This window comes from Pollicipes pollicipes, unplaced genomic scaffold, assembly GCF_011947565.3.
Source record: "Pollicipes pollicipes isolate AB1234 unplaced genomic scaffold, Ppol_2.1 Scaffold_4002;HRSCAF=4701_pilon_pilon_pilon, whole genome shotgun sequence".
Classification (NCBI taxonomy): domain Eukaryota; kingdom Metazoa; phylum Arthropoda; class Thecostraca; order Pollicipedomorpha; family Pollicipedidae; genus Pollicipes; species Pollicipes pollicipes.
In genome coordinates, this window is record NW_023596420.1 from 25,879,653 (window position 1) to 25,890,113 (window position 10,461).

Below are 10,461 nucleotides of genomic sequence, written 5' to 3' on the forward strand. Positions count from 1 at the left end.
TCACCGGGGTCGCTGAGGTCGATATCTTGGTCGAGAGACGCCATTTTCTGGCTGGCCTGCTGCCTCCGCGCCTGGTGTCCTCTGAACGTTGCCTGGATTTTGGTGGCGGCGGCACTCAGCTCCGGGTCGTCCACCAGCTCTACTGGGAAACGCTGGGCATAAGCGGATGCCTCGGCCTCTGGTGGCCGGTCTCCGCCCGGCTGAACAGCACACGGGCGTGCACTGGCATGTCAAGGACGAGGGGAAACAGCCGCAGACGTCAGATTAACACGGAGCATCAGGGACGAGGGAAGACAACCGCAGACAATAAAGGGAATACAGAACACCAGGGATGATTAATACAGAACACAGAGCGTCACACGACCGCTGGCCCACACGGGACACCAGGGGCGGGGAAACAGAGCGGCAGGCAATGACAGGTTTACACGGGACGCTGTCGTGTTGGTTAAAAGGATTCAGACGACCACAGGTCTGCGCAGGACGCCAGAGACAAAGCAAATACAGAATAACCTGAACGAGCAGTCTTAGAATACGGTCGTAGATGAGAGTGCTAGAAAACGATAAGTCAACAAGGCAGACCAGGGGCGATGTGGACACTGCCCCAGATGACTGTAATCGGGGGGAGTACTATAGTTTTTGTTTTTTTTGGACGGCGCCTATTTCTTGAAAAATACGCGGTCTAGGATGTGACTGTAGGGTTTCTCTGGGAATGCTGTAAAAAGCAGTTAGGTTGAATACTGCGTTATGAGAAGGTGCTTCATGCTTTGCCACTGCATTACACACATGGTACATAGTCATTAGGCGCACCTCTATGTTCAGATGTCGAATTTATGCAGACTAAGTAACAACATATTGTCTGTGGACGCTGTAGTCGCGATAACCCGAAAGTTTTTTGCAAATTTTTTCATGTGTTTTACGTAATATGTCCCCTAAGCCAGTCTTTTCACATGGGAGAAAATTTTGTCTGTGCTGCGCGACTGCTGTAAGCATTCTTTGTTTACTGAATACTTTATGAGGTGCGTGTTGTTTCCAAATTCGCTGACGTCACTATTTCTAGATGACTATAACAAAAGCATCACCCGTATTTGCACATCACAGGTCTGTTGTTTATAATCGGCAGTCCTTTATTTCATCACTCAACTAACGGACTAGCGAACTGCGACCACTGCTCATGCCCGTATTCTGCGACCTGCACCAGTGACCACGCACTTATCCGTGAGTTGTTGCGAAATATTGTACCCATTGTGGAGATTCATGCGTTTGTTTCGGGTACCCGCGAGATAATGCAGACCTCTACCCAGCGTCCCAGCTTTGAGAGCGTATGTCTGGCGGCGGAGGGCAACTTCGTCGTGTCATACTGATTTCAGTGTTTCTCAGTGATGTTAGATAATCCAGAGACGTCGTCAGCTGCGCTGCGTCCAGTAATTCTGCAATACTGTGTGGTCTGCATTGTGATTAGTTCCGAGCGAGACCGCCTACAGAATGAGCTCTTCTTGAGCCGGGATAGAAATCCGCCTGGGCGGCCCGGTCCAGGGGCTCTTAAAAATGTCTGCAGCCGATAATCGCAACGGCACACAGCTTGCGGTGGCAAACACATCATGGATCACTCAGAGATGCCGTCCCCTGATCCGGGAGGGAGATACTTCCCTCCTTATTCGGTGGCAGTGGGTGCGGACTACGAATCCCAGAGCGGACGCGTGTCCGGCTGGCACGAAAAAGCCCGCTGGCCGCTGGCTGGTGACGGTCAACTCCACAGCGGGCGGGCAGGTCTTACCAGTTGCGGGACGTAAGCTCACCGCGATCATGTCTGACGTCAGGGAGACGGAGAAATTATCCGTAGAACTGGATACCACAACTGGCGTGTTGGGTTCAGCAGGCATGTAAAACGTTTTTTTTTCTGAACTCACAGTCACCATATGCAATAAAACTGTGAAACGAAAAAAGAAGGCGATTCTTATCAGTTGTGTTGCATGGATTTGCTACCATCTAACAAGCTGAACCACAAGACGTGAGTTGTTTTCTGCAGCATACCAGTCTCGCGAAATTCTCACTTATCTCATTTGAAGCCGACTGCATGGTGAAGATGAATGTGATGCCTACAAATCACGAAGCGATTAGTCGCTGTCCGCCCCATGCCTTCGTCCGGTGTAGCCAGGAAGCAACCTATGATAGCACTTTTCCGAACCCGGCCTTGCTATAGCATTCTGTGGTCAGAACCGAGAGTGATTCGACATGAAACTACGAAGGCAGAAGGCCCAGTTTATTTGAACCAATGGCTGACCAAAATAGCTGCGATTTCATACCAGTGTGGGCTGCAGTCATCAGCAATGTGAAACGTTCCAAATTCTGATTACATCGAGTTAAAATAGCCAATCCTCGCAAGCACACATGTACAGTCAATATCCAGGCATGCTATTTCTAAGCATATGCAAGACTTCAAACATCAGTGCACCGCTGCCTGTCGCACCCATGAAAGAAGTCTATCACCAGTGCAGAAATAAACCTTTTGTTACATGGCTTCCCGGGAGCCACCTGCTTATTCGAGTAAGTTTTTTGTGTGGTTGTGCATGACGAGAACGCACACTTGTGATGCCGCCTTCTTTGCCCCACATCACAATGGCGTCTCATTTGATAGTTAAAAGGTTGGTGTCGTTAACATATATTTAAAGCATTTGGGCACTCGAAATTTTCCAGTGCCAGCACGAGCTTTACGCCATATCTTCTCCGATGGGGACCTCATTCCTGTTGCTGGCTACCAGTTGACATTACCATTCTGTACTTTCCGCTCGTCGACTCTGGGTATTTTGAAGTAATCACCAGCTAGGCATAAATCTTGGCTGGGCAACACGGGACCATGGTGGCCATCGCCCAAACAATTCCATGGAATTTTGATATCTACCCACAGTCATGCACGTAACTTCAAAACGTGATTTGACACATCTACTGTTTGTAAGACTGTCACTCACCCTTGCTTGGGACCGCCTATCGCGCTGTTGCTACCGTCTCGACATGCTTTGGGTTTGCCGCTGCTGCGCAGCATCTAGCCTTGAGGTGAGGCGAGCCGGCGTGGGGGAGGTCAGGTGATTCGAAACCGACCCGTGCCACCCGGAGTCGTCGCCCGGCCGACCCCGCACGCAGCCCAGTCCGTCACCCTCCCCTTCCCCTCCCCTCCCGTTCCTCAGAAATGACCCCGACGAGGCGGCCCGGAAACCGCGCCCGAAGCACGGGTGGCAGGTCGGGGAATTTTCCCGTCGAAGACATGCTGCACTCAGGAAGGCAAACCAAGCCTGCGCTTTTACTGAGAGAAACGGGAGAACGAATGTGAATTGTACCGTAGCAACCGCGAGATTTGCGAAGTTTATGTTTCCAACAGATGCGAATTGAGATGTGGGAAAGCAGGACATTGGAAATGGCAAGACACCACGCACGGCTGCAAAATTTTCGCGCGTTTTTCACGACCATTCCACGGTTGTCGTAAACATGTTGACCGCGTATAGGTCGCTGGGCGCCACGGTCCCGGACGACCTCCACAGAAGTCAACTGCAGTAAGAGGGCAGTCACCGCCGGCGAAACCCGCTAACGGCGCTGCTCGGAGGCGGCAGCTCCTGGCTGTTCAGCTCTCCGGAACGAAGGCCGGGGAGACTGCAACGAGGACCAAGTTCTCCGGATGAGCTTGGGAGACTGGATCAAGGACTCAGGTATGTGCAGGAACTCGAGAGACCGGGGCGAGTACTCAGATCTCTGGAGGAGCTCGGGAGACTGAAACAAGTACTCGGATCTACGGAGGAGCTCGGGAGACTGAAACAAGTACTTGGATCTACGGAGGAGCTCGGGAGACTGAAACAAACACTCGGATTTACGGAGGAGCTTGGGAGACTGAAACAAATACTCGGATCTCCGGAGGAGCTTGGGAGACTGAAACAAATATTCGGATCTACGGAGGAGCTCGGGAGACTGGAACAAGTACTTGGATCTCCAGAGGAGCGCAAGAGACTGGAACAAGTACTCAGATCCCCGGAGGACCTCGGGAGACTGGGGCAAGGACTTAGATCTCTGCAGGAACTCGAGAGTGGGACAAGTGCTTAGATCTCTGGGTGAGCTCGGGAGACTGAGACAAGTACTCAGATCTCCGGAGGACCTCGGAAGACTCAGGACTCAGATCTCAGGTCTCAGCTCGGTTGTTCGGGGCTGTGGTCAACGAGCCCGCAGTTTGGGCCTATCGTTTCCAACCTTAGCAGCCGTCCTTTGTGGTCGCGCTGCCAATTTCCAGTCGGGAAGCAAACGTAGAAAACTGTCCCAAGACCTCCGAAGCCAGCCTTCGCCTTCGATCTCCGGAACCAGGGCTCAGCCTGAGAGCCTCAGCCTCAAGCCGGCCAGCCTCAGCCCAATATCCCGGTCTGTAGCAGTGGCACGCTGGCCCAGCCGGGGAACTCCACCCAGGCTGCGCCACGAAACAGCTTGACGTTTGGTTCCCGCCGCGGCTACCACGTGAGCGCTTGCGAGGCAAACGAAGCATTGCTCTCATTGGGTAAGTGCAAGAGAACGATCGGAGTAGACAAATGATGCGGGTGTGGAGGAAACAATTGCAGTGATGAGCGCATTGCCAGCAGCACAGTCAGTACAACTGCAAAAATCTCCTCAGCAAACGTGTCTGAATTATTCGAGAATGAGTAGCATTTACGATTTTGTGGTGCTTGCATGCAAATGGCAACATAATTGCATTACAAAGGAACAGATGGCTGAGACAGCAGCCTGTAACCAAAACCTGCAACCTTCCTGAGAGAATTTCAGCTATGATACCTGAACCAAATCCTACCAACTGGCTGCTTCACTAGCTTCAAGCATTCAGCACATTGATGGGGACGGTACCGTCAATGTATTCAAACCCCAGACATGGTCAAGGATGGGAAGGATGAGCTAACAAAGGATGGCCCTTTGTTAACATATATCGTCAGCGCTGACTTGGGTCTACTCACGAGCTAAGCTCTCTTGTGGGAATCACTGCACAAGGACGCCTCACAACTTAGGACAAGGAATGCGACAAATGATCCGTCGAAATTGCAGCTTGTGCCCTTGCCACTGAAAGCTGGCATGTCCTACACCGTTTAGTGTTGCTAATTGAGCAGGTTTCATTTGCAATTCACTTTGTGGAGGAGCCCGATGCACGAGGTAGCCATCTGCATAGTTGAAAACTATGTACTTGGATATTCTCAGCATGGTCAAGAACCACTCCTAGACCACTTCATAGGCCCATGACGCGCAAAGTTTCTGTTTTAATAAACAGCTCCATTCCAAACTTGGCTGCTACGATGGCAGAGAACGGTCGCGTCTCGGTCGACTCACGGCGGCATCGGTCACGCACGCTGCTGACGGGGCGGGAGGAGCGTCAGAGGGCAGGGGTCGGGGGAGGAGCGTCAGGGGCAGGCGTCGGGGCAGGGGTCGGGGGAGGAGCGTCAGGGAGGCAGCGGTCGGGGAGGAGCGTCAGGGAGCAGCGGTCGGGGAGGAGCGTCAGGGGCAGGCGTCGGGGCAAGGGGTCGGGGAGGAGCGTCAGGGAGCAGCGGTCGGGAGGAGCGTCAGGGAGCAGCGGTCGGGGAGGAGCGTCAGGGGCAGGTGTCGGGGCAGGGGTCGGGGAGGAGCGTCAGGGAGCAGCGGTACGGGGAGGAGCGTCCAGGGAGCAGCGGTCGGGGAGAGCGTCAGGGGCAGGGGCGGGTCAGCGCTCACCGGTCAGCGGGCGGGTGCAGCGGGCGGTGCGGCGGCGGCGGCGAGCGGGAGGACTGACGCCGCCAGCGGGCGGTCCACGCGCTGGCGGCCGCCCGCCGCCATCAGATCGATAGGCGCCGGAGCGGCCGCCGCTTACGCCACGGCGGCCACGCGCGTACCGCACGCGGCGCCGGCGCGCGCTCGCAGATACCGGCGGCCCGCGCTTCTCGCGCCGCAGAGAAGGACGAGCTCCACTCCCCCGAGGCGCAGTCCGCGATCAGGGGGCATGTTGAGCGCTGACATCCCCAGGGATGCGAGGCCCTTTCAAGACCAGTGAAGGATCCTGCTCCTTTTCCAAGACACCGGAGATACCTGTTCCGTTGAGCGGCCTAGGCAGGTTCACCCATGCAGGCTCAGAGAAAAGCTTTCCGTTTGCGTGCGGCCCCTTGATCCGATCGGTTTGTTCAAAGACCTGGAATTGCTTAAGCAAATTTTCAAATACAACTGAAATTCAATTCGTTGCACATGATGAGCATTTTAATTATGGGGCAATGGACATCCTTTCAAATCCCCCATCCTCTGAACACGCTTGTATGGGTGGTGGTGGGATACGGGGAGGGCAATAGCCAGTTTTGCTTACTTCTAGTCAGCTCCCTTAAGATCAATACCATATTTTACAGAAGTTGCGGGCTTAGACTATCTGAGGTCCCTAGCTACCGCGCTGCTGTTCAGTTCAGATTGCGTGTCTGTTTCAGTTCAGATTGCGTAGCTGTTTCAGCTGGTGTTGGTGCGGGCACGCCATCTGACATTCCCATCCGTGAGAGGGATGCTTACTGCGGGGGAAACCACACCGGAAGCGGCAGGGTTACATAGTACACACGCTTTCCAAAAGCAACAATTAACGTAAAAATGAACAAAAATGCTAACTTAGCGGACCACCTTTCTTCTTCAAGTGTTCGGAGTCCGCTTTCGATTTGGCGATGCCACCTACGCAGTTAACAACATCCTGATTCTGGTCGTGCTTTAGGGAACAGGATGGGCCGCGTCCGCTGATGGAGACCCCAGGCTAAAACAATAGAACCTACTATGCTCCCTACAGAGGCTGACCGGCTGCCCGCCGAGCAGAAAATGGGAGTTCTGGGACCTGAAACCGTTAATATTTCCTGCGCCCAAAAGAATGAAGCAAAAATAAAAAATTAGGGTTCAGTAAACGCGCGCACGTATCTTAAAAAACTCAGGACCAAACGCCAGGAATTGTTTAAACTATTCCAGATAGACCCACGGAGCGTCACCGAAGCAAAACAAAAACAAAAAAAGCGACAAAAGATATCACAAACCATTTCAAAACCGATATCAGCGCTTACAGGAGTGAGTGTCCCACCTTTGGGGCAAGTTTCAAAAGCATACTCTAGTGAAACCCCAGGACTAGTTAAATCTTGTAATAACACTGAGTGGTGCTACTGCACCGCCGTTGAGGCTGGTAAGGATATTAAGTTTAATTATTTTGTATTCCAGCTTTCGCTGTCAACGTTTTGTAACAGCGTTACCCAGTGTTACTCTCCCTGTTTCCCTGCAATCGCGACTACCGTTGGCACGATTAGCGACCATGCGCACCTCTACTGGTGCGAATAAAAGAGCGTTTGCGATTGACCCAGCAGGAAGGTTCTGTTACGAGTTGGCTGATCGAAGTTTGGACCAGAGCGTCACATTGAGCGCAGGCCATTTCGGTCCCGGAAACCAAAGTGCTCTTCGAAAAAGCCTCTGTGTTAACGCCGCAAATGAGAGATTAAATCCATAGTATGACATGTCGTGGAATTCGCAGGATAGCAGCTCCATATCCGCAGATCTGTATGTTCAATGTTCGTAACATATGTTACACAAACATTTTGACACATTCATGTTTTGCTGACATTACAGAACGCCGCGGTTCAAAAAGCAACACAAATGAAACGTGCCTTTCATAGTTGTGTGCACGAAGTCAAATGAGATCCTCCCGCAGGATCGGCCGCTTCAAATCAAATTTCTGAGCTTTTGAGAACGGTTTCGAGAAAACTGATAGTACTGATCAAATTGTACGCGTCTGCTGTAACAATGAGTGAAAGGTACCAACAAGGTGAGATGCTCCCTTTAAAGGGAATGTTTCACAGTCGAAGACATTGGAACAAGCATGAGATATGATAAAACAAGCTCGCTTATAACTTTTGGTATACTCTGAAGTGGAAGGGACTGCTTTAGACAGCACAACTCTCCGTTTAGTAAATGTGGTCCTCATTACCTCACGGTTTGTTTACGTCATCGTGCCTTGCATTACATTGATTGAGAGGCAATAGACGGGCGCGTAGCTCAGAAACCGCGTAGCTTTGGCGGGCGCGTAGCTCAGAAACCAGAGGAGCTTAGCTATTAAGAAGGGTAGGATTCTGAACAGCACCGAAATGTCTTCAATATGGCTATTTCAGTTCAAAACCCCATATCAATGTGGAGCGCTCTCTTCACTGTCGAAGTCAGTCATAAAAGACATCCTTCGTTTTCATCACAGGTAGATCGGTTCTGGATCAGTCTTCAGCGCCAGCATCAGCGCATGATGTCCACCATAGTCTCGCATCGAGCTTCAGCCAGCATCAGCGCATGATGTCCACCGTAGTCTCGCATCGGGCTTCAGCCAGCATCAGCGCATGATGTCCACCATAGTCTCGCATCTGGCTTCAGCCAGCATCAGCGTATAATGTCCACCATAGTTTCGCATCGGGCTTCAGCCAGCATCAGCGCATAATGCCCACCATAGTGTCGCATCGGGCTTCAGCCAGCATCAGCGCGTGATGTCCACCATAGTGTCGCATCGGGCTTCAGCCAGCATCAGCGCGTGATGTCCACCATAGTCTCGCATCGGGCTGCAGCCTGCATCAGCGCACGGTGTCCACCATGGTCTCACATCGCGCTTCAGCCAGTATCATCACATGATGTCCACCGTAGTGTTCCATCGGGTCCCAGGTAGCATCATCTTATGATGAGCACCACAGTGTAGCAGCTCTTCTCTACTGCCCTTGTTTCTGTCAACACCCATGTTTCGACCCCTTGCAAGTGACAGGGAATCATCAGCTACGGGCATTCCACAGCAGCGGCGACTTTTTGTAATCGGTGTTTTTTGACTTTTTGTAATCGGTATCGGCTCAGTTGCGTCTTTCTTTTTGGCATTATAGTGCAGTTCGTCGTTACCAGCACCTTCTCAAAGCACCCGGGTTTCCTTTAAATATTTTGTTTCCTGTCACCAAAACTGTAAATCATCACACGTTATTGATTTCATCGACTGACCTTGCCACGATCGGTCAGACTCGCAGCCAGTCGATTGTCATACATTGCATTTTCTGAATCGCCCCGCCAACACTACGCACGGCGAGTCTCAGCCCACGCCAACACTACGCACGGCGAGCCCCAGCCCACGCCAACACTACGCACGGCGAGCTTCAGCCACGCCAACACTACGCACGGTGAGCCTTAGCCACGCCAACACTACGCACGGTGAGCCTTAGCCACGCCAACACTACGCACGGCGAGCTTCAGCCACGCCAACACTACGCACGGTGAGCCTTAGCCACGCCGACACTACGCACGGTGAGCCGTTAGCACGCCAACCTACGCACGGTGAGCCTTAGCCACGCCAACACTACGCACGACGAGCCTCGCCCCGCTGGCCTGTTTTTTGGAGGCGGCACTGTTGAGAATTAGGAGCATATTATACCCGTCAGTGTCCCAAGAGTGACTGCCTTCATTACTTAAAGTTTTATCATCTACGGAATAATTATCAATAACTTTCACATCATCATGACCCTGCTTGTTCAACGTTGCACGATGTATATTACTGGTTTGGTCCAAAGCATGCAACTGAAGACAAAATGCGGGTGTGGCAAACGGTGGGATTGAAATGCTGCGTTTTGAAAAAAGAAATTTCCCGGTCGTACTAGTAAAAATATAATACGCAAGCTATCTTAACCGGCCACAGGTTGGCGCACGGACGTTGTCTGTCCCCCAAAGTGTGTTGTATTTAAGCCTTCCAATATCTATGTCAGGTGTTAACTTGTGTGGTGGGGCCTTGATCGGACTGTTGGTGATGCAGCCGCCCCCAAGGTGTAGCCACATTTCCTACGGATGGGAGTGTCGGGCGTGACGCTCGGGCCGTCACAGACAGCCATGTACATAGTGGCAGCCCTTTCTAGCGCTTAGCTGGCAACTTTGACGCAGACGAACCCAACTTGAGTATGAGATTAAGTACAGTTAAATGGAATGCTTAGAAACCTGACACGCGGTCCCGCAACCATTTCGTCATTTGACGGCGGTGATTCCAATTCTTCCCAGCTAACGATCTGAGCAATGGTCGGTCATTTTTTACATCTGCCACACTCCGTGATGTCTAGCATTGAGAAGGACAGGACATTATAAGCGCAAGAATCGAGGGTGGGGTATGTAAAGCAGGCATAGCCCGTTGGTAATCTCATCACCCATAACTTCTATATCAGCAGGACAAATCCAGTCATTCAGCTTGATTGAAGGGGACTGAACCGACCCCCAAAAGTCCAGGCCACATTTTGGCGGCCTTTTATTTGAAAGACACATCTGACGATAAGTGGGTGGTTGGGGAGGTGGATAACTTTGTCCGCTCTCAAGAACTGAAATCCTTTGGACAAGATCAAGTGTTCGATGTGATGTTTTTATTAAATTGACGTATTTTGACGCCCTATAACTTGGCGCACTTAATGCTAATACGAA